Source organism: Idiotropiscis lumnitzeri, chromosome 4 (genome assembly GCF_059441095.1).
Source record: "Idiotropiscis lumnitzeri isolate Australia: NSW breed Sydney's pygmy pipehorse chromosome 4, RoL_Ilum_1.0, whole genome shotgun sequence".
Taxonomy (NCBI): domain Eukaryota; kingdom Metazoa; phylum Chordata; class Actinopteri; order Syngnathiformes; family Syngnathidae; genus Idiotropiscis; species Idiotropiscis lumnitzeri.
In genome coordinates, this window is record NC_142394.1 from 13037459 (window position 1) to 13062867 (window position 25409).

Here is a 25409-nt window from a genome sequence, read left to right on the forward strand (position 1 = left end):
TGGGAGGGGATGAAAGGAATGCAAGTAACTCAGGATCCCACTTTAACCTGACACCGCCATCACCGTACCAGCGGGACAACAACGTGCCAAAGCATTCCCACACTTCTCTAAACAGGGCCTTCACTCCTCTGGTGCAAGACACGCCTCGGCTTTACTGTTCCTAAAAGTGATCAGTGTGTCACAGCAAGCATGGTCGGCATACGGGTTGTCTCTTCAAAAGCTCAAACAATCGATCCGGCAGCCTTACTCCAAACCGTCGTGATAAGAGCATGACGAATACTCAGCAAAAGGTCGACGTTTATCATACAAAGCGTATAATTGACAGTTATACTCATCATGAAGACAAATGGCTCCATAAATCCACACGTATAATTATTCATGTTACGAAAATATTTTTTAATTAATTTCTATTCGCTTATTGATATTTTTTAAGGGGTTAAAGCCATTCAGGCAAGCGAAATGCAACCAAATCAATAAAAATATCCAATTTATATTGCAATGGAATGTTTTAAACAATGAATACTTCCACTTCATGCTTCAGGTAAAAGAACTCTAAAGCTGGATAAATATCCAAAGTCTTAACAGACTGTGTATGATGTGTTGTAAGACCTCAGTTCAGTGAGCTGTTGTCTCTTCATCCGTTTTACAGTACTTTTGGTAATACGTACTGCAAAAGCCACGATCGAAGGCTGACAGTATCGGCAAGTCGAAGAAGTAAAATAGCATGAGCAAGCAAACGATTGTGAATGAAACCAACCGCAACATGGGAAGTTGGCAGTAATAATTAGTCTGGATCGTTTGGGGTCGTTTATTATTCAAGTCAATCCAACATCTTTCAAACGATGAAAAAAGGAGGAGAGTGGAATTTAAAGCCGAAATTGCATCCCTCACTCGTCAGGAGGTGTCAATATTAATTAATCAATAATAATAATAATAATAATACCCTTTATTAGTCCCACAATGGGGAAATTCGAGATTCGAACCTAGGCCTCCTGGGGAGACTGGGTCCTGAACGCGGCGCCTTAGACCACTCGGCCATCCCAACAAGTAATTGATAACCATTTTGATAATCAAGTAGAGCCATTGTTGAAAGTCAAAAGTCACATCCCAGAACAGTTTTTGATTGATCGGAGGTCGACTGCGTTTAGTTCAAAAGGAGGCATTTTTTTGTCCCAAGAGGGTTTTCATTTCCCAAGATATGTTTTGATTGTCTCAGTGGGAATTTTAATGAACACTATCAAGTGGTTCCCATTAAACCCTTTTTGCGTGAGAAGTTAAATGAATGGCGAGCGTTTAATTGCAAAGGCAGGCGTGGAAAATGTATTAGGCCATTTAGTTTGGTTGTTAGTCGCTGTGGAGCATCGCTGCAGGGTCACTGTGCACACGGGGTCGGGAGGGGGGTGGGGGACTAATAGAGTCTTCAAGGCCACTAGCATACTCCCTTACGTTCCTCAATTCGCTTTAACGCACACGCTCAAAACACTCAGCAAATGCAGGTCACAGTGGAAGGGCAATGAGCATTCTCTGCATTCCCAAAGGTGCCTGGCATCCTGGCCTCCATCACTGAACATCTGCCAGAAGCTTCTGCGCAACACACAAACACTCACCGTCTGGAAAACGCAAGCTTTTGCATCACAAGAAGACCCTTCGAACCGCTATCCTCCCTTTCGTCACTTACTCCCATTGAGGGGGGGAACTATCTGGGAGCCACATGTGATCTTTGTGATGTCATTTTTAAGTAAGACTGCACATTGATTTCCAAAGACGATTTGTAGGGGAAGTTTGTCACTCAGGTGTCACTCGCTCATTTGAAGATCAGCTAGTATAAAAGCTCCAAGCGGGGAGTAAATGAGGGTTCCCTAACAGATTCTCCAGCAGGAGCTAAATTATTGGCATGAGGTGTCAAAGGGTCATTGGCGTGCAATGAGACCTCCGCTATTTGAAGTCAAATTGTGCTTTGCAACGTCTTTGTTTTCTCAAATGTGTTGCCCAGTATATCTGAAACGCAATCGTTGCATCCTTGAGGCTTGTGTGGGGTTTGCAAGTATAGTGACCTACATTTATTGTATGGAATACATTCGACACCCACACACAGCGGGTGAAAATTTGCCACATAAATATTGACAGTACATTATCAATATATAAGAAATACTTTTTTTTTTTTTAATTCTGCAACTGCTCTCACTCATGTAATGAGAGTATTATATAACATCACTGAGGACACAAAAGAGTCTCTTGCTTGCACAGTTTAAATAAGAGGCCAAATGTGCAATAATCAATTAATTAGTCAACTCTTTTGTCGATTGTTCAATAAATTGGATTAAAAAAAACATGTTTGAAATCCTGTGATTCAGGAACAGGACATTATTTCAAAATGCACAAACAAAAAAATTACGATTCAGTGAGTGGGTCCATAAAATGTCAGAAAACAGGAACAAATATTCTTAACTGTTTTCCAAAGTAAAGCACGTTTTATTTCGATTTGATATAAGTCAGTCAGCTTTGAAGGAAGATTACAGAAATTTGATACAAAATACACTAATGAGAAAAAAAAAAGAATCCAAACAATTCATTGATGATCAAAGATAATCAATTAATTTGAAAATCAATCATTTGTTGATCAATCGCTTAATTGTTGAACCACTACTGTATATGTAAATACCAAAATGTTTAACCTAAAGAAAGTCCACCATCTTAATGCTAACATGTAATGTGAAACACCATCACTTGAACCCACGCAGCGCTACTTCGATGGCATCCATCCACCACACCTGTTAGGGGTCACAACCCTGCTGATCGTTGTCACGGCCCGCCTCCTCTCTGCTGCTTTCATTTCGCACCTCCAGCTGTCCATCATTCTGCCCGTCTGTCTCTCTGCTTCACCCATTGACGCATCAGTTCCCAGCTATTAGTCTCTTGGCTGAGGTGATGATCTTTCTCATCGTCTCTGGTCTCTGGATTTGATCATCACAATATCAGATCGCCAACCAAACTTACACGCTTGTGTCTGATGTCTGACAATGGACGAGGCATGGAGACTCGAGGCAAGTAATGAGAGCCTAAATTTAACCCTCCTGTGCTCATCCCCTCCAGTGAGATACAATAAAAAAAAACAATCTGAGGAATTTGAGGAGAAGGCACTTGGCATGCTGTTTGGCTCGCATAACTGTACGGAGTCTCATGAGGGAGGAGGAGAAGCAACGTTTTGGGGGATTTGTTGTGGACTGCAAATAGCCGACGGGAAGAGCAGTGGAGATGAAATTGAGAAAAAGAGATAATTCTTGGGTGTAAAACGTTAGCCTTGGACATTGAGGACTGAATGTTGTCCCGCGACAAGACGTGCTAACTTTAAATCGCTTATGAAATACTTTGGCATTTGATGTTGACAAATTTACAAACTTTGTATTATATTTCCTCGAAGCAGTTTTTCTTTATTTCATGCAGTTTTGGAAGCACTTTCATCACAGTAAAATATTTGTCACTATTATCCATGACTTGTCATTTCAAATTTTTTAAAAATCATATTGTGTCAATCAAATGCAAGTGCAGTTGTATACATGGAATAAAGATGAAAATTATGTATTTATATAGTTTTACAGTCATACATCCTCTCTGAGGGGGGAAAAAAACATGATCTACAATATAGTGCCAGTTTGAGACCCCTGTAAAATAAAAGCGAAAGAGGTCAATGGGTTTTCTTTTCACTACTACAGCAACCAGCAGAGGGCGTAACCAATTCAACACTAACTAGTTCGCCTTAAAAATATCAAACAACGAACAGATCTAGTACCTGGTTGAATGCAAAACTAAATTTAATACACCGATATTAAGTTAATCTAACAACAGATTTGTGTGGCAAAACAAAGTCAATAAAAGAGGTAAATCTAGCACTGCCACTAGAATGTGTAAAAAGAGCGGAGCGAGTGAATGCGCACACACACTGGCGAAAAGTGAACACACTACATTTGACGTCACTACATTTTAAGCTTAGGCTTACATTCGGGTATCACAGATGTGGAGATGGTTAGTGCTGAGCCTCTTCTATGTATTGGTCAAGACCACTTTAGCCAAGGATCGGCAACTTAAATACTGGAGGAAGGCACACTTTTCCCATTTGTGCTATTTTATCTTCAACCACCCACTTTCTAACCTGATGCAAAAATACACATCATTTCATTCAGAATGCATTTCTTAATGCATATATGAATTATCCACTATTCAACAACAAAGGGTTTAAAAAACAAAAATAAAAAAACGCTTTTTTTCCCCAGTGCATAAGGCTCTCATGCACAAAACTGCCAAGTAGCAAACCAACAATACGAGAAAGAAAATAATTTGGGCATTTTTCCAACCCCCAAAAAAGAAAATACCATAAATGTTATTCTTATACTCATTAGGCCTACTCACATAGTATATAGGGCAGTATGTGAGTCAGTGTAGCCAGAACTAAAACGTCTGCCATCTAGTGGTGAATGGTGATATTACAACATTAAAGGGGATAGGGAGCTTGTCCACCCGCAAAATTATTGAACCACCATTAAATCAATTCTGTAAACTAGCTAAAAAAAAGAAAACTAATTTTCCTTAAAGATATGAAACAACTAACAGTTGGACCACTCTATTCGCAAGGGATAGGGAGATTGTATACCCACAAAAAAAAAAAAAAGATGATTAACCACCAATATCCTTGTTCCACCAAAAAAAAATGGGGGTTTGTTAAACCCCACCTCAAAAAGGAGGAAAAAAAGAACTGTGAGTATTTTAGTGTCTACTTCAGAAGAGGATGTTTATAATTTTTTTTTAATTATTCTTATTTTGCGGGGCTGGATTAATCAAGGGGTGAACTAACCCTAACCCTGATTTAAAAGAAGGGAGCATGATTATGTCAAAGGGGAAATTAGTATCGCCGAAAAAAGAGCCTGGAAGAAGATCATGAATGAGACATCCTGGGAAAGGAAAGACTAGTTTTGGGTCAGCTGACACTTAACAGAGCATTGAAACTTTTACTCTCCCCATTTTTTATCCCTCGCGCCATCTCCCTAACACAGGAGGGAGTAAACGACCTAAACATCTGTTGCCGACGACAAGAATATAAAGCCCCGAGCATTAAACGAGGCATGAGCTTGCAGAATGCACCGCAACTTGTGAGTGGCACTCGAAAACTGGCCGTCAGGTTTGTCAAATAATGTGCTGCCAACCTAATTACGCGATTATGTTCAAGTCTTTAGCAAATGCAAACATCTTGACTGAATCACAGCCAGAACAACATGCGAGATCCGCTAAATTGGAAGTGACTGGGAGGTTTTGGCTGAGTCTTGCTCAAGTTTGCTCAGTCAAACAGAGGATTTACATCTGAGGTTCAAGGGGAAGAAAAAAACACATCATTAGGACTTGAACAGTCTATATAAAGCCAGATGCCAAATACTAAATTCTTCAGAGACCACAGGAGTGAAATAACGTGAAAATGGATTGTTTCCAGACACTGTGTCCAATTATGTTTATTAAATTTAATACAAAAAATCACAAAAAAAGCACTGTGTTGCATTAAACCGGCAACATCTATCAGGCTTGATGCAGATAAACGGGAAAAAAGGGAACGGGAGTGCTGTAGGTCCATAAACTTTGCAGGAGCTCTGAATGCCACGCCCCCAAAACCCAACCAAACCACACCACATCGCATCACATCACCCAACGCAAACGCCCCCCCCCTCATTTTAAGTTTGCTCAACAAAAACAAAACATAAATTAGAGAACCAGAACGGGTTGCCATGTTTATAGCATGTTCATTTGCTCAATTCTGAAGTCAAGGGTGAACTGAAATTTCTACTACTGTTAAACGCTGAGGAATGAAGTCGATTTGGGCAAAATATGACAGCAATGTGACCGCGCTCAAAAGATGAGTGATTTCAAATATCTTTCAACAGCTTTCTGAAATCTCTGTGGAAATTTCCACTTCATTTTAAGAGACACTGGTATCAAAGCAGGAGTTCAGAACAATCGACCGAAAGGGATCTTCTGCTGGCAATAACTGAACAACTGCTCCAGGCACGTTCTTTTGATCCAAACACATATTTCTGCTACGTCTCTGAAGCAGGCAAACTGCTGTGAGAGTTCACTTCCATATGCAAAATGAACGTCATAACTGCCCGCACATATGGGCTGCACTTGTGGGGAAGCGGCGGACGCAGTCTGCACACACATGCCGATATGGAGCAAAGTGTGTGAAAGTTTTGCGCGTGAAAGGATTTCCCTCTGAAGATGTTTTAATCACCGAAAAGAGGAGCGTCGTTCGCCCCCCGGTGTTTAACCACAAAGCTGCATCAAATTGCACAACTATGACACTGAAGAAGCCAATACCACATGAACAATTATACGCAGCAAGAGAAAGTTGGCCGCGTGGGTGTCAAATATTTTCCACACATTCAATGGTTTTCCCTGACTTTGTCCCTACCTCGAGATGTTCTGTTCGAGCAGGCTTGACGTGCAGACAGCTGCGCCCGAGCCAGAATTTGTTTCGCCTTCAGGCGCACATCTGGCTACGTGTAGATTTGGTATTGCGACTGATACTTTGAAAAAGTAACTTAGTTACTTTACTGATTACTTGATTTTAAAAGTGAGATGACGCATTACTTTATTCATTACTTCCAGCAGATGTCAACAACCTCGTTTAACATATATACACGATACGTTATTTATATAGCGCATTTCATAACAGCTGGAGCTCTAACAAAGTGCTCTCCATATGGTTCACAAATTTCACAAATTAAAAGACAAACAATAGATTCAAAATCTAAAGAATAAAAATGTGTCTTCTAACGAGTTTGAAAAGTGGACAGAGAGGGGGCTTGCCTAACATTTAATGGAAGCTCATTTCATCGGGAAGGACCGGCAACAGAAAAGGCACGATCCCCCTTGAGGCTGCGCTTAGTTCTCTGCACCTCCAGCAGCGGGCAGGTAGGGGTGGAGGAGCTCGGAGAGCTACGCCGGGGCGAGGCCATTCAAAGACTTGAAGATGAACAGAAGTATCTTAAAGCGAACTCTAAAGTGCACTGGGAGCCAGTGAAGAGAGGCCAAGATTGGGGTTACGTGCGCCATTTTCCGAGCGCCAGTTAAACGATGAGCAGCAGCATTTTGCACCAGTTGGGAGTAGGAAGTGGAGTTTATGTTTAAGAATAACGTTTGTATTTAATAGAATATAGAGCCTTTGTCTTAAAAAAATCATTTCTGCATTTCACTTAGCATCAATGTAATAAATTTAAATAAAAACAATGTAGACTGTAAAGTAAAATTAAGGGACCGGTAGTCTTTTTTTGACCTGACATTTTGACTGTTATACGATACCGGTAAAACGTTTCCAAATGTGCATTCGTTGTTTTCAAAAATACTTAAAAAAAAAAAATGGGAACCTCCTGCTTTTGTCGCAGCTCTGCTTCACACAACCTCTCGGGACTTTGTAAGCTTAAACGTAGGTGCTTCTACTCCAAATATTTCCTCAAAACTTTTTTTCTGAAGCTTGTTAACAGCGTGGACAGCGCGGAGTGGGCGTGGTTGCATGCCGATTAAGTGACTGATGATTGACAGTGGGCAGGCTTGTAAACAAACCAACAGACTGACCGCTAGACAGACACTTCAAGAACATTCAAGCAAGGTCATCTGATCTGTTATTTGTCGAGGGTCATTTGACCTCATCGGCCTGTCCTGCTTGGAGGCTCCCACCCCAACCAATCACCACCCCCCCACATCCCCTACTGGCATCCAGACGACCCGTTCAAAACTTGCTCTATTCCTTATCATATTCTTTCTGCATTATTATTAACGGATCAGAATCTTTATATGTTGCAGATTCTCCCAAAAAACACAGATTCATGTATTTTCCCAAATGTTTCAAGTAGCGACATCATGAAATAAGATCTTGGGAGTCAAGACCGAGGAACAAGAACAGTTACTCTGAAGGGCTTATCAGATGCCAAAACACTGCCCGTCGCTACACAGATTGAATCCAACAGCGCAAAGATGTTATCGCAGCAGCAATCAATTCATCCTTAATGCTAGCCAGATAAAGTGCAGAAACAGACTCTTTAAATGCTAAGTGTGCTCTTGAGTTACTGAAGCGGGTTCCATGGTGCCTTGCCACATGGCGTAACTCCCACTGCTTTGACAGCTTGCAAGTCATTTGGTAATAAAAAGTGAAAAGACAAGCAAGCTTTTGGTTGTCAACCACAATTCATGTTGTAGCTCTATTAGTGGCTCTCGTGACCCCTTGCTGTTAACGGGTACGGTGCCGTTTTGGTCCCTGACAATTTGAATGGCGCAAACTTTTACACTTGTATGATCATCATGCTGAGATTGACTGGTGACCAGTCCAGATAAAGGGTCACATCTGGCCCCAAGTCAGCTGGGACGAGAATTACAGATAATGCATGGATGAGCATCGGGGAAAATAAATAAATAAATCACAAAAATCAGTGAATGTATAGGGAACGCATACTTTGAAACAGATTTCCATTATTCTATGAGAGAATCCAGTAATGACTAATTATGGTCTTCAAACTTTCTCTGTCCATATATTTGTTGTCAGTGGTACGGGAAGAACCCAAACGCAATACAGCAGCCCAAAGCAGCCGTTGATCTTTACTTTTAATGTCTGATATGAGAGTTCCAGAGAAAAACAGGTGAGTAGGGAGAAACACAGTCGGGAAGGGTTGCAGGACCTGGACACGAAATGTTCTGCAATTAGCTGGTATCACAGGGAATCTCACACGGGGATGTTGTTGCATCACAACAGCAAACAGACACGGGGACGGGCAAACAGAAAGCAAGAAGGCCAAGGCAGGAATCATAATTGGGGGGAGAAGATGACAAGACTACCAGGAAAACATTGAGGCAGAGAGGCTAGAAGTAGGTAGTATTGGGAAAAAAAAAAAAAAAAAAAAAAGGAGCTCTAGTCAAGGTTGGAGAGTCTTGCGTGACCACAAAAAAAATCTGGCTACATGTGAGTGATCAGGAGAGATTGGTGGCCCCAGGTGGGCAGAGTGGCTAAAGTGGTGGGCGTGACTGACTAGCAGAGTGGAGCAATGAAGAGGTGATTGGAAAAAAACTGAAGACACAGTTCAAACAATGAAGCCCAATTTTAGCGTCTGTGTATGTGCCTTAAAGAGGCGGGGCCTGGTGGAATGGTGCGTGACTTTGGAGAGTCTGGGAGTGTGTGAGCATGAGATCATTGTGCTGTAATAGTCGAACGTTCAATAAAAGTCGAAAAAGTGCAACAGTGACTCGGGCTCTCTTTTCCCACATGTGAGGGCATTACAGTAAGAGAAACCAAAAAATGTTTTTACTGTTCAATGTCTGGTTTTCTTTTTTTTTTTGTCCTCGGCACATAACACACCTCATTCTTTATCGTCACTCATCCAACTCTTTCCACGCCACATATGACTGGAGAACAGCGTGAGAGTGCTGATGGAGGTTTAGACCCCAGTGGAAAGAAGAGACTGACGGGTATGAGGTTTTAATACAGCTGGTGTGGGTGTTGGAAGAGGCGCAATCGGGGAAGGGGGTCGGGGGGGGGGGCTTGAGTTTTTTGGCATCCTGTTTTGGACACACTAAATAGGACTTGTTTAGGTTTTGAAGCTTAACTCGGGAGAGATTATGAGACTCCACTTTTGCAAAAAGGTCAAGGGGTTGCAAGGTTACTGGCAGAGGATCTTTACTGGCTGCAGGGAGGGGCATAAACAAGACAAGCGACGCTCTACGGGGGCAGTCCTTCAAATTGACCCCAGACTGTCCGAAGTTGAATGCAAGGCAACAGATGATTCAATTAAGTCTTGTCATAATATTGGAAATAATTGTGCCATGTGTGATCTTCTATTTGCAGATAGGAGCCAAAATAGAAGTGAGCGTGCAACAACAGCTGTCTTTGTGTTGCCATCTGAGCAAAGCTAAATATACATGACAATCATTCCAAGACATCATAGGGATCATATTCCCTCCAAAGTTTCACTAACACTTCCTCGTTTAGGTTTTGAATTTTCACTTTCAAGTCGGGAGCGCAGGAAAATCGCCATCCACTCCCGATGAATGGCGGCACCGCGCTTTCACTGGAGGATATTAAAAGAGGTCACGAAAGATAAGCACAGCTGCGTCGCGCTGTTTTTGCTTTGTCTTGACCCACACGGACCTGCGAATGTAAATTTGCACAAAAAACATACTCGTCCCCGCAGAGGGGTCTGACTTTGAAATGTTAGGCCTACTGTCATGTCTAGGACACGAACCAGAGGAAAACATGAAAGGCTATCGGTCACTTTGGAGTGGCTTGGATTAATGAAAGTGGTCAAAGAGCAGGAAAGACATCGCATTACATGTGAAAGGTTGACCCCACTTTACCGAAGCCCTGCTGCGAGGAAAAGGAAGAATGAGAGGGAGCTGTAAAAGGGGAAACACGGCAGAGGAAGAAAAATGAGGAAGCGGCAAACATGAGAAAATCACTTGGAAAATAAAGAAGAATGGAGCAGGCTGGGAGTGAACAAAATGAGTTAATGCAGGGAAAATGAAGGTAGGTTGAAAAAAAAAAAAAACGGGGGACGGTGAGAACTGGAGAAATTTGAGTCGGCAGAGAAAGGGGTCAACTCAGGAAGACTTCCAGCTGTGCCCCTCCATTTTGATCTTATCTGGCTTTGCTAGATTGGGGAGTGCAAAAAGCGCTCTCACCTGCACTTATTGTTCACCGTCACATGACAATGCACACATGCATGTAAAAATGTCTACTAAAGAAGCAAAGTTGAAAGGTTCACATGCAAATGAGGGTGGGGGGGGAATAAAAAAAAAACAACAAATAAGCTGATCTCGTCCGGGAATGATTTGGAGTCCCAGACAGATACATTATCACGTCTGTCTGACTGGATCAACACAGATCTCCCGCAGATAAAGCAGCCGGGCATTTAGTGCCAATAAAGTCATCCCCCCGTATGACGTGTGCTTGTTTAAAAGGATCAGGAGGATTCACGTTGGCCAAAATGTGCTTGGTTGGAGTTCAAGTGTAGCAGACTGTAAAACGTGGAAGTGATGAGAAAATGTTTGGCTGGGTGTTGAGATTAGCGAGCAAAAGGCCACCATCGGAGTGGTTGTTTTTGCAATAGTATAATGAAAATACACAAATTGACCAACCGTATCGCACGTTTCCCCAAATTGTCATCAAAAACTAATCGATTGCTGACCCATGCGTCACCAGTGGAGCGTATATTTGATCAGAACGAAAACAACTGTTATGAATCAACAGATGTACACAGAGTCAATTTAATCACTTGCGAGCCTTTCAAGTGTTTACATGAAAAAATAATTAGCGGTAGTCGTAAAGCACCAGTCCAGCAAGCGAGTGATGGCTGATGTCTCTCAACCGTGTCACAGCTCAGGAATGGGGAACGCTTGGTTTGTTGGGACAAACGCACACTCATAGACACCACATTAGGTACACCTGCAACACATTCACTGCACGAGAACTAAAATAATAAACACGACAAATGTTTTGCCTTTACCAAGATATATCTATGAACCAAGTGACTCAACAAAACAATCGAGTTGCAATAATAAGCCGATGAAACGAATTGTTAACAGCCGTTTGAATGACACTGATTCAGTGGGGGGAAACATGTCTTAACAACAGGCTGTGATCTGCACACACAAAAAAAAAAAACCTAAATGCCTGCAGCAACGGCAGATGAATGACTACTGAAGCCAATGCATCACATCTGGGATACAATGACACGCAATTGACATCGTCAGTTAAGTATTAACTTCACATTATGCTCATTTGTGCGGTTGCAGGTTGCAGAACTGCACGCCGTCATACTGCGAGTGGCACTATGACCCCCCCAAATATGAGATCATTAGCTGTAAAGACAACACCAAGATTCATTTCAACAATGTTCTACAATAGGAATCGAGAAATGATGCCATATAGGAGGGAGAAAATCAGATCGGAAATCGAGCGAGGATGAAGGATGCTGCAGTCAAGAAGTTTGTTCCACAGAAAATACAACATGATGCACAGAGTTCTATGAATAACAGACCTCAAACTTTTGACTGATCAAGCAAGAATGGTATGAATGGTCTTCCAGCTTAAACAGAAACATATTGCGAACAGCATAGTGTATATTTTGATACAAATAAGCTGGAGCCATAAAAATACAGATCCAATAGATCATTCCATGACCAAATTGTCCTGATTTAAAGTGCATTCATTACGTCTTTACATGAGTGGCTTGTCTGTAATTTGTGGGGAACACGTCTTCCTGTTGGTCAGCTGCCTGCGTTATAAATGAGTTCCTTCTTGAAAATATTATCCACGTTAAAGGTTCACGTACAGAGGTCGCCCTGGAAAGCCAAGCTTTCCAATGCCAAACAAGGCTATCATTCCCAAAGTGATCCTAAAGTTGCTGAGGGTGAAGGAGGCAGAGTCAAGAGTGTGCTGCAATAATCAGATGCTTGTTCCCAGTGATAAAACATACAGTAGTGACAAATTGCAATACATTTCATTACGAGGTAAACTTCTTGGATTTCGTGTTAGAAGAGCCACACAGTACACAATCTGTTACTCATCCTGTTCGTCTCTGTCGACGCTCCAAATCACACAATCAGAACCACATGGAAGTGGAAAAACAAATGCAAAAGGATCCCTGTTCCGCAAGAGCATCGCTGGAGTGGGGATTGAAAAAAAAAAACAGCAAGACAAACGATGACGGTCGCCACTCAAAACATACATACGGGCTCAGTGTGCGTGCTTGTTTATGCGCCAACCACAGCAACCCTCTTCTGACATTAACTGTGAACTCTCAATTCACTTGCAGCTCAGACACAATTACACACAAATGCTTCACTGGATGACCCTTAGATCACTGGAGTGAAGGCTAAACGTCGAACATCAAAACCTCCAGATGTGCAAAGGAAATGTAAGGACAGATGGAGGCTGTGGGGACACGTTTGAGGGCAGCCAAAAAAAGATTGGCTGCATGTTCATGACATTCCTTCAAAATACTCTCCCGAATCCAAAAACGCTCTCAGGTATCATTTTCAAAATGACGACTACATGAAAAAGCAAACATGCAGATAAAAAAAAAAAAGATAAGGACTCCCAATAGGGGCTGACTGTTGAGATGAGATGTTTGTTGACAAATCTAAGGATGTTCAAGCATGAGAATGGACATGCATGAAAAAAATTCAACATACAGGCCCACATGTACGACCAAGTTAGCGTAAAATCTAAAAACCAGATGTGACACCGATAAAACGTTTCAATTTGTTTAGCATGGTTCAGTATTATGTAGCCCTCCACGTAATACTAATTTGGTATTTCACTTGGATTTCTACAATCACCAAAAAAGAAGATACGATTTTTGAAAAACAATAATATATAATACATATATAATATAATAACTATTATAAATATAATTACCACGCAATCGACAACACAATAGATAGTGTTGAAGTTTTAATGTACAGATAGTATGAAAATGTGAAGTCACGCTTCTCTCCCATAACCAAATGGATCAATAGCATCAAATATCAATACGCTTTCTGTCCGATGAAAAGCAAGCATGTGAACGGATTAGGGCAACCACAAACCATCATTTTGGTTGTCGACTAATCACCAACAGTGGTTCCGATTAGTCGACTAATCGGCTCATGCGTAAATTGTGGCGTGTAGCACCAGCAAGCAGCTGCTCTTATATAACCATAATTACTTTAGAGCTTGAATTCTTTAAAGTACGTATAAATAATAGGTAGCATATTGCAGTTGTTTATTTTTATGTGATGCTAATGAGTGCTTGGGGCAAATATGTTCTGTTACTTTGAGTACTGGAATTTCCCAGCTCATGAACGCATCACTCCGTTTGCGAGAGAGAGGGTGACAACATTTCTCCTTCGATGTCAAACACGGACAAACACGCACTGTTTTGGTTGTCAATAAACGGGAGTTCAGTGACTAATGCCTCCTTAATCCATAATTGAGGCGAAAATATTTTGCCGTACCATAAAGAACATTGTGTTGGTGTCAGTGTTATAAAGTTACATCAAACACACACCGTAACCTGCGTGTGCCAACTACAGCTAGCGTCCAGACACGATTGAACATGTCAGAAATGAAAAAGAGGCTTCAGTCACAATCCGTTTCCTTTCGAGGTGATCGAGAAACCCCGTCGTGCCTACATGAAAGGGAGGTTTGCATCTTAAGTATTTGGGGTTGAAATGTGCCGTAACTTTAGGACTCTGTTGCTAACACCAGGTAGCCAAGACACTCCTTACCCACAATGATTTTGTTTACACCGCAGATGAGCCGGATCAACATTAAGGCACATGTGCGCCCTAAAAAGGCAAAAAGCCAGCGGGGAAAAGCCCGAGACGAGGCAGTTTCAAGAGAAATGCAATGGGCAAAATGAATCAATATTCAAATAAACGACTCGTCGACTTCTTAAATGAAATGTCGACAATTTGGATCGTCGACGTCGTTGTGATGAGTCGACTAATCTTGGCGGCCCCAGAAAACACATACAATTTACAATAAATGTTACATTTTAACACGCATGTGATCTGAGCAAAAAAATCCGCCAATCGGCAGCCGCTCCACCCGATGAGTATCCCTCTGTCTCTGCTCACTTCTGTTTACAACATATGCCATCTTCATCCCACCTCACCCTCACTGCAAGCTCAATTTATAGAATGTTTACACAAGGGAAGAACACTGGTCATAATGTGGAAGCATTCAGCAGCCTCTGGCAATCCAGATCCCAGCCTGGCTGAAATAGACACTCCCCAGGCAAAACTGGAGTCACACCTGTCCAATGACATCCAGTACCAGAGCCATTTCAACCAAAAGTAGGGAAAGATGTTTCTTGTCATAACGCTTCAAATTAAACATGCAATATCATACAATGAAAGAAACACATGGGTCAAAATTCATTTTCTAGCAGTCGATTAGTCAGCATGGATAAATAATGAAAAAGTTTCAGCCGATTGAGTATCAAAATGATGACTACCTGCATGCTGCCATATTGGACCGTTTCACATAATCCCCGAGACGTGTTACGTGCTGCACACGAGACTGTTCATTTGGGACTTGTTTCCTTGTTTATTGTGTTATAAAAATGCCGGTTGGCGTCGTCAAGGATTCCCACAATTTGCTGTCTCACATTTCTTCATACACAAATTGTTGGTAGCGGCGCTTTTGATGTGTTCTGAGGCAATTTTTGTCGTTTTGCCCATTTAGCGAGTAGGTTTATCACACGCAAAAAGGACCCATTCGTGGGTCAGACTAAAATCAACCTCCACCCTTTTCTTTTTTTTTTCAACATTTGTCACCCCGACACCCCAAAAATGGGGATTTGACCGTTCCGCCCAGGGAACGACTGCCCAGCCCTGTAAATTATATCGAAGGGATTCAATTTATAGCGTGACATACCTCTACATCGCCGAGTCCTGTAGTTACAGCCAAAACATTTGGCCACAATGTACTAGGAGGCTTGTCTGTTTTGTCCCCCCAACCCCTTTTTATTTTATTAACAACAGAAACACAAGCACGACCAACCAAAGTCATGCTTTTGTTTTGCTCATGTAAAAACAGAAACAGAAAAAAACCCTCAACATTTTGGTGAAGTCTGTACTCTGCAAATTAACAGTTGGCAAGAGAGAGGAAGAACTGTCACCACAGGTTTTAAGGTTACTGGAAAAATGCAGTTGAAAAAAAAAAAAGGTGAGGTGTGGCGAGGTCAAAGTCAGAGAGAAAACAGGCGCACTAACATGGACCAAGCCCCCCCCCCCTAGGACCCATTCTCATGCACTGGTGTTAACTTGTTGAGAGGCATTCTGTCCTCCACTCCTCCTTACGGCAAAACAACAGAACAGTGATGCTGAGGGCTCGTTCAAAGGTCTCCGCATCATTTTTATGAGCGCTACTTTCATTAAAGAGGTGCTAGCAGAGTGACAAGCTTGTTGGGCTGAAGGGGGGGTTCCTACATTGCGCAGGAGCACCGACGTTAGTCACGAGGGGGAACATCTGGTTCGCCAACCTTCACACTTGCAGCACACCGGTGGCTCCCGAAGACGAATATCCAGCAAAGGACGAATGAATGACAACATGTGCTCCGACTCTGCCTCACTGCTTCTTATCTGTCGGGCAAATCCATCTGAAGCTCATAGTGCAGCTGGATTCAGACGCGCTACATTCCTAATATACTAAATACGTTGTAAATAATCCCCAAAAGACTGACATGAAATGCATTCCTGTGCGTACGCTCCATGTTTGACAGTTCAACAGATGACGGAATTTAAATCAAAGTCTGTTTGGGTACTTTGCAGGTTTTTGGGAGGGTTGTCCGCATTACGCAAAAGTGCACAAATGTGATTTTTACAGTTGCGATTGGCTGCAAATTTAAAGTTATGGCCAGTAAAGCAGAGGATTGTGTGACCTCGCGAGGGCATCAAGCAGCAAGTTCCACATTTATTTTGCTGCTCCATTAAAAGTCTGTTCAACTTGTCACCTGCCACTTATGATAATTAAAGACAACCTCCTAATAGTTTCCACATTTCCAAAAAGTCTGCTCAGCACTGCGCAGGAGTGCCTTGTTGCCGCACATTATTTGTATTTTTTTTTTTTTTTTGTGAAAGCTAAAGGAAATGTATTGTATAAGACTTGCTAATGTTTTTTTTCCCCTCAGTGTTACAAAAAGGTATCTTGAGAACATGGACCCACTCCCCCCTCCCAAACTATTTAAGAGTCCCTGTCCGTCATCATCCATCACCTATGAGGCTCGGAGTTCCAGAGTGCAGACTGATGTTTGCATTATGTGTAAGTGGATTAAATACAGCAAGTGAAGCAGAACAGAGTGCACTACTTGACTGCAAAGCTAGGGCACAAGTACTCCAGGCACTGAAACTCAAGTTCATAATAGTCGCACAGAAATTCACTGATCCCATTTCAAGTCAAAACAAATTCAAAGACAATGAATATAGCAAAAATGTCACCAGTAATGAAGGAATGTAAGTTTTATCCTTATTTTTATTCAGCGGAATCAACTAGAATAAAGCATTGTTCACTACGATGGCCAAAATGGAAAGCCTCCTTTTGGACTCCCTCAAAAGAGGATCAAACAGATGTAGCTCGGTAGTCCCCAACCAGCTGTGGAATCGATTTTAAAAATCTGCTACAGGGGGTATAAATCACTGAATGATTTGAGTCCTGAATACATGACAGAAATGATGATTGAATATCAACCAAATAGGACTCTGTGCTTTACACATTTGTGTCAATAAGTGGAGTCCAAAGTTCAAAGTCAACAGGTGATGCAGCATTTAGTCGTCATGCTGCAGAAAAATGCAATAAGCGGCCAACGGAAGTGAAGTCAGCCTCGAGCGGAAAGGCTTTGAAATTCGGATTAAAAATTTGCCCCCTCAAATAATTTTGATTCAGGTCTTCTAATCATTTTTTAAATATTTGTTTTGGTAATTTTAGAAAACTTTATTTTTTAATTGAGCTTACTTTTAAAATGTGTTTAAAGTTTTCAGTTAATGTGTTTAAATGTTTTCAATTGCGTGTCATTTTTGCAAGCAACTTTTGTCTGAATGCTGTTAACTGTTGTGTTTGTAAATGTTTTTAGGTGTTGAGTTTTGGCTTGTGAAGAGTAACTTTGTGGATGGAATGTGCCGTCTATCTATTTATAAAATGACTCTGGTTCAAAAGGCCTTACTTTCGGTCATCATAAGAAAAAAGAAAAGTGCATTCTCAATATGCCCCCCTGAGAATAAAGCGGGACTATTGCACCAGATGGACCGCCACGAGTTTATTTGGTTTGGAAGACAAGCAGTATAGAAATCTGATGGAAGCAAACATATTCTGTTCATATTGATGCATCCAGCAGATGATGTGAAAGTGTTGCAACCATGCTATGACAACACTTGTGTGTGTGCGCGTGTGTGTTTCCTCACTGCTGGGTGCTCGGCCCTTTGCTCCTTTGTGCGTTCTTTGTGGGCCCTTGAGGCCCTGCGCAGGCTGCTGAGCGGCCGGTTTGGGTCCAACTGTTTATTTTTCAAAAAGAAAGAATGTCGGCCCGACTATTAAATACACAAAGCAAACTTTAATAAGACGGCTGATGAGAGGCCGAGGGGCTTTGGGTACTGGCTATGGTTTGTGTGCATGTGCGTCCATATGAAAACTGTTATTCCTGAAACATATACATTTTGTAATTTAGGAACACATTAGGGTCATACCTGCAACTGCAACTTCTTGTTCACAATTACGGTTATGTGCTGCAGATGTTTCCTGGCGACAGCGTGGGATGCAAGTATGTAACCCTATTATTCACTTGCAGTTAGCAGGTTAGTTAGAATTTGATCAACCCGTAAAACAAAAAACGCACCCGTTGCGTCTGAGCCAACTTTTAAGACACAGACACCCCCGGAAACATCTCCAAACTAAATATCCTCAAGTGTTCCACAGTCCTTTGGACGTCTGCAAATAAACTGCACGCACACTTTGGCAAGTGCTCCAACATGAGCATTCAAAATGGAGCAAAAAAAACCCATCAAGATAAGAAAATGATTGTCGTGGCCCTGAACGCAACCGACGTAGCAGCTGAAGCTGTGGGAGTCACTTTTACACTGGATTTATTCACCTTCATCCATATGGAAATTCACATAGCCACTGCAATGAGATAATTATATGCCTGGAAATGTCAGCTACAACTGATTTGTGCAATGATTGCGGCATGTTAAAAACTTCACACTCTTGAATCAGTCAGAGTAAAAAATAAATGAATAAATCAAAAAGGATTGAACTGCTCTACATGTTTAATAATAATAATAATGCTGTGAAGTTCAATATTACTCTGGTCAGATTCTTTGATAATCGCTCTTGATTTTGCATCGCATGACAGTATAAAGAGTATCATGTATGATTGAGTTAGAGTACAAGGCTGTGACGCACATGGTAATAAGTTTGTGTTTCTAAATTGATAACATTAGGACATTAAACATAAGCACAGATATTTTGATGCACGCATTTTCAAAACAATTTGACTTGCTTAATGTGAGTTCACAACAATCAATTTAAAAAGATATTTGAATTGTGTACATTTTACACCTTTAAAAAAACTGTTAATTTTATTGTAATTTAATTTTGAAAATATGGCGCCAGAGCTGTGATTTTCACGCCTAAACTTCACTTCATCTTGTATTTATTTCATTCAGTTAACCATTCTTGTATTCTTTGGGCTGTGAATAGATACTTAAGAAATTAATTTTAATCAAATCTGATTGTTTTTTTGACCCGACCGTGCAGTGTACCTAATGTTGTGGCCTCGGAGCATTAATTAAAGAAAAAAAAAAAAAACGTACAGCAATAAGCGGCTCGGATGACAAATGGACGGATATTGTTTCAGGTAGGTGAATTACAGAACAAGCCCAATGTATGCTTTAAAACAGTGCAAAAACGCGATAAAAACTAATTTCCTGCATTTTCACTTTACAAATGGCCATTAATGACCCTTATTATGGCCAGCGTATTCTTCCTGTGGTGTAACCTTGGCTGGCTCAAGGCGTGTTTCCTGCCTGATTTATTATGGCTTTAAAAACAAATGCAGCTCAGGGAGGTTGTCAACCCCATCCTGGGTCTCAGTCTCCCCCGAAAGCCGGCTTTGCCTCCGTCTCCAACTCCAGGCAGGGGAGCAGGAAGAGCGCTGTGCAGTGAGCTGGACACCAGAGTGATGGTGGACTGCACGCCGTATCATTGCGTGCGGCCGATTCAGAGTGGGGAGGCCAAGCTTGCAGAAAACAGGACAAGAAACTTTATCTTATTTTCTTATGTTGAGTGTCAGGGAACCCTGCCACGAACATGCCCTCTCCATTATACAAATAGACACAAACACTCTTATCTGGAGGTCTGTGTTGCCATTCAGTGTGTTAATGAGCTTTTATCTGATGGAAATAGATCTGACCACTCAGGCAGGGGTCTGACCTCATGCCCTCATGCATACTAACACCAAACACTTGGATACCCTTTCCTCACTGAGGAGTGAGAACTATGACTCACAGCGATTGGCATTTGACTATCCTCCAGAGACTAGAATGAAAATTAAAAGTCCCTCTATTGTTATTTTCAATTTGATTGTGATTGGAGAATCTGTCCCTTAAATGTACAGAACTGTTGTCTTGATGCCAGCGTTGTTTTGAGCAGAATAATGCCATAATGTAGACGGAGGTCAACTTTCCATTTTGATGCCATGTTGGAACACAAGTGGTGACTTACTAATCAAAAGGGCCCATAAGGCTTAAAGAGCACATTGCATTTTGGATGAATCAGCTGCTTCAAGAAAATTAAATTGCCTCTTCCCCAAAGTCAGATTGACCCGGGAGCCTAATGAGGTAAGCAATGCAGCTCCAAAAAATAAAAAATAAATAAAAATTCTAAAAAAGGAAATATAACTTGTGATGTCCTCTGAGGCCTCAGTTCAGTCACCTTGACATACAGTAGGTCGGGGGGGGGGGCAACTGAAACTACTGGGGGGCATTTAGGAGTCATCAGAGTATCATGGACATGTTTTGTCTGAATTTCACCGACAGCTAACAGTCACAAGTTGTGACTCACGCCACTCACCCATAAGAATTAATAGTTGCGTCGACATGGCATTTAGAATTTGGACGTGTGCCCGAGAGTGGGCAGAATCTAAGCAGCCCCTCCCTACCTCCACCCCCAGTTGAATCAGACTGTTAAAGAGCTTTTAAAGCAAATGGCAGCGATGACAATGCACTCTGCGTACCCGAGACAAATACAACGCTCACATGGTTGCAATTAGCCCAGACTGGGGCACTGTTTGTGTCCATGCGCAAGCAATGGATGTGTGTGTGCCTGCGTGTGTGTGTGTGTGTGTGGCGGGTGTTAATAGCAAACACCTGAAGCTTGTAAGAAGTGCAGCACTAGGTTTGCCTTGACGATGGCTGGCTGGCTGTTTGTGCAAGTGTAGAAGTGTCACAATAGCCTGAGAAGGCACAACCAAATTGTCCCACCCATCATTCTGTGCAAATTAGTGTCCTCCTTGCTTTTCGGGCAGAGGGGCTGTCAAAAAAAGTCTTGCGCCAATGACATAACCAGCGTACTGAGAGGAGAGCAATGTGGTTGAAATGCCGCCCCCTGTTGGCCGCATGTAGTTGCGCGCTGAAAGGTGAGCACCCTGACGGTGGAGGGCAAAGCCGGCATGGCAGAAGTAAATGCCACTCGTGCTGCATGTGGTGCTGTGGCTCTCACACAAATGCAAGCGCGGATGCCTTGGAGATGAGCTCCAGGTTTCAAGTGGTATGATCTGGTGCTAAAGGGAGAGGAGGGTCTCCTCTTACAGTCGTGTTGAGAGAGAAGCTCAGGTCGGCCTCTCAAAGACGTTGCCTTAATTTACGGGATGCACGCACGTAAAGTCGAGCAAATGCCCCTTCTAACATTTTCCACTTGTGAGCCTCACAAATAAAAACAACTGTACCCGTGCTCATAGTTCCTGCCCTGAGCAAGCAAACAAGCCAGCACAATTTTCAGAGAAACGCCAGCAATGCTTTATTGAGCAATCTAATTGTTGAGACATGAAAACATAAAGTCCACAGGCACTCTGGCGGACTGTGTGCAACAACAGTTTGAACTCAACAAAACACCGTGGCTAACAACCAGAACATGCATAAAGAAAATTGAAATCAAGATGCTGAATTCCTACACGTAAGCGACACCAGCTGAGAAGAAACAAACATTTGATAGTTTGCATTCCTCCAATGGTACCGGTGTCAAACCCGAGGCTCACGGGTACGGCTAACAATGGAACTGGTTTTCTTACATTTATTGATAGCGTCACTGCTGACAAAAACAACCAGATGAATTCTCAAGTGTTTCAGGCAAAATTATCTGCTCATATTCAGACAAATGCTTCAGAACTCATTGGCAGCGCTTTTATTTTATTTAGGCAAAGAAGTAGAATATGTTGCAATGGCCAAGTCATTTACTTGACCTGATAGAGAACGCATGTCACTTGTTGAAGACAAAACTATAAATAAATAAATAAATAAATAAAGAGTCCAAAAACAAGCAAGAAACCAAAGACACTACATTCCTCACAGCTACGGCAAGCCCGTTTTTTATTTTGGACTTTTTTTTTTCTCTCACGGTGTTGGTGGCAGGCCGTGGGGTGGCACCAGTGGTTCGGTTCACCGTCTACTCCAGATCCCAGTAGGTTTCTTGGGATTAAGGTCTGCCTTCTATGAATGAAACGTGTACGTTTTGGAGCATATTTGTGGCCATGAGCGACTTAAATGAAGTTCTCCTGTTGGGTTTGACTTTAGAAAAGCTTACAAAACACGGCGTGTCAGACCAGAGTAGAACGCAAGACACCAGGCCCATAAAACTGTCACACACTGTGATTGAATATTGACAAAACTGCTTCCATACAGCCATTGCATGCCATTAAAACGGGATAAAATGTGGCAAAACGCAAACATAATGCAGCAATATGTGCCAAAACTTGAAAGGACCGCAAGATACCGGGGAATACATATTACCGTATGCTTTCCCAGCCACTATGGTCTGACAAAGTTTTGTTTCACCTTCTTACACACATTGTCTTGTTTCGTTGAGTTCTGCCCATTTTACTAAGGCCGACTATTTCAAATCTGCAAAATGAACATTGTTGCTGTTTTGGACAGTTTCAAAATCTGACCAGGGATTCACGGCCTGTCATGTTTGGCTACATCGTCCCACCATTTTGCCTCACATCTATCTCGTTTTGTGCATGGTGGTCTGACACGTGATTGCCAAGGTCGCCGGGAACATAGCGCACAGTAAATGTAGCATAAAAGGCTACAAGTGGAACCACCTCTAGCCATACACATACCAGATTCGGTAAATAAACTGTGCCACTCAGATTCTTGTTAACGGGCACCATGGCTCACGGCATGCATGTGGCAGAACTAAATTGACATGACAAATATCAGTGCAGCATTTAAATATTAAAAAAAAAAAAAAAAAAAAAAAAAAACTAAGAAAAAGAAATCGCGCAAAAAAAATAATAAAAATAATATAAATGGAAAAATAGCACCCCCTAAAAAAAATAAACAAAAAAAAATAAATAAATAAATAAATTTAAAAAAAGTAAAAGTCATCAATTGCACTCGTGTTAACACAAATGTTCATCATTTTGTCCCCTTACTGTGTCCAATGTAAACCCAAACAACTAAAACCCAAGGTAAATAGTGAACCACTATTTTGGTCATACCGTTACATCCCTAGCGGTGACACATTATCACCTGGCCCCCAAGGGTAAACACAATTTCGATGTGGCCCCAGATGAAAACAAGTTTAGCACCGCTGCGCTAAGAGATCATCAAAGCACTACTCGAGACAACGATGCAGTCATATTTGAATAAATGCATGCAAAAGGAAGAGCAGGTTGGTCCTAATCAGCCTTTTATGAAGCGCATACAGTCGTAAATGCGTTAAAAGCATCAGTAGCTTTGTCTGTGGATGGTCCAGTCAGTCAGAGGCAGTGCTCCCTCTTGGCAAACAAAATCTCACACTTGAAAACAGAATGTGTTGACATCAGGCCAGAAATTCCACTTGTGAACACTTTCACCTGTTCTAGTCGGTGCAGAACTGGAGAAAAAGGGAAGCCGAATATTCCCGAAACCTCCAGATAAGCATCTTAAATAAACTAAATCTGCACTATTCTGATATGCTTTATTTTCGCAAGAATGAAGAAATGTGATAAACCTTAACACGGCCTCGTAAGGTTAAACGATACCCACATAATCAGCCATGTCTGCATTTACGAAATCTTTATAGCTCAAGACACAACGCAAAAAGGCGGCTCCTCGTCAGAACTCAAGCTGACAAAAATCTGCACCGTGGGACACATAAGGTACATCAGGTCATACAATTACGTAACATTTCAGAAACTTTGCCTCAAAGTTGCACTAAACTTCTTCAAACTAGTACGTATATCAGCGACCTCAGGTCAAGGGTTCTTGTTTCAATATTTTTTGTTTTGTTATTTTTTTTGCTGATGACAACAGTGGCTAATTTTCATGAATTTTTCATTTATAAGCTTTGTCTGATTCAAGCTATTACTGACCTTGGTTTTTTTTTTCGTGCAACACCAGCTAAGATGAATGAAGCACTTTAGGGAAATAAGAGGGAGTAACATGGTGAGGATCACACAAGTGCTCTTTGCATGAGCAAGAAGTCAAACGGATCAAAGCATCTCCCACTGGCAGGAGTGTGAGTGTTCGATTACGGCTGTCACAATAAAAGCTTACGGAACATACTTGAAGGTTCCAACACAGAAAAAGAAACACGCGGACCGGTGCCAAAAGCATCACTGGCAAACACGCAATTGGCTTTCACACACACTGATGTAAGAACCATCTAAGTGTCCGATTGCTTTAGTGAGGACAGTGAGACGCATACCTGGAGGACAGGCGCATTCTTGCCCAACATCTCGAGTTGTTCGCATTTTTGGCATCAGCACCATGACTTTCTGTAAAATACACAAAGAGCAAGCCCAAGTGGATACACACTGACATCACAGACCACCTCATATTGTACAGCAGGAAATTATAAGAAGATTGTTCTGGTTAAGGTTTTTTGGATTTCAAAGGTTTCTGTTCTCCTCGATGGCATACCTAACTGAAGTACGCACCTGCTTGGTGTCCTGCAACCACTTGCAATTAACAGTCAAAAGCTTCAAGTATTTAAGAAGAGAGTTAACTTAAAAAAAAGTACAATGTTATTTGGATTTAAGTGGTTTACTTGGATTTTTCGTCAATAAGACTTTTGCATGTTTACACCGTTTTAAGACTTAACTACTCGACTTTATAATTATTTTTTGTCACCTTGTTTCAGGTAGTTCTGTTAAGTGACATCATTTAGTATTTGCTTGATATTTTCGTTTAATTCATTTTTTACTCGTCTGCTCATTAATTTCATGTGGAAAAGTGGTTTTAATTATTGTTGGACTTTACACTACAGATTATTTTTGCAAATAGTTATTGAACCAAAAATAATAAACCAGATAGCATTACAATAAAAGCACAGTATACTGTAATATTTTGGTTACTTTTAGTAGGCCTAGCTCATATTCAGTATACCACGAAATGTCATTTCATTGCTCACTTTTGTAGTAGAATGTGCGATATTTATACATCAGGATGAAACTCAGCTGACATGATTGAGTTGATATTGGCAGAAATAGGGAAACCAACAATTCAATTTTTCTCCGAGCTCTGCTGGTTAGCTAATATTTCAATTTTTGAAAATAAAATAAAAATAAAAGACTTATTTGCTAGATGCAAGAACGTCTGAAGAAGCACGGATGGACATATTGAGTTTAATCGGGACAAAACCC

General features: G+C 41.5%; 1 pseudogene across 1 annotated transcript in view; it reads right to left on the reverse strand.

Annotated features, from left to right (window-relative positions):
• LOC148338179 (uncharacterized) overlaps window positions 1–25409 on the reverse strand; it is a 118610-nt pseudogene that overhangs the window by 92430 nt on the left and 771 nt on the right. Inside the window, exon 2 of the transcript XR_015842921.1 lies at window positions 24473–24542. The product of XR_015842921.1 is annotated as an uncharacterized LOC148338179 (transcript). The remainder of the gene's footprint in view (window positions 1–24472; window positions 24543–25409) is intronic.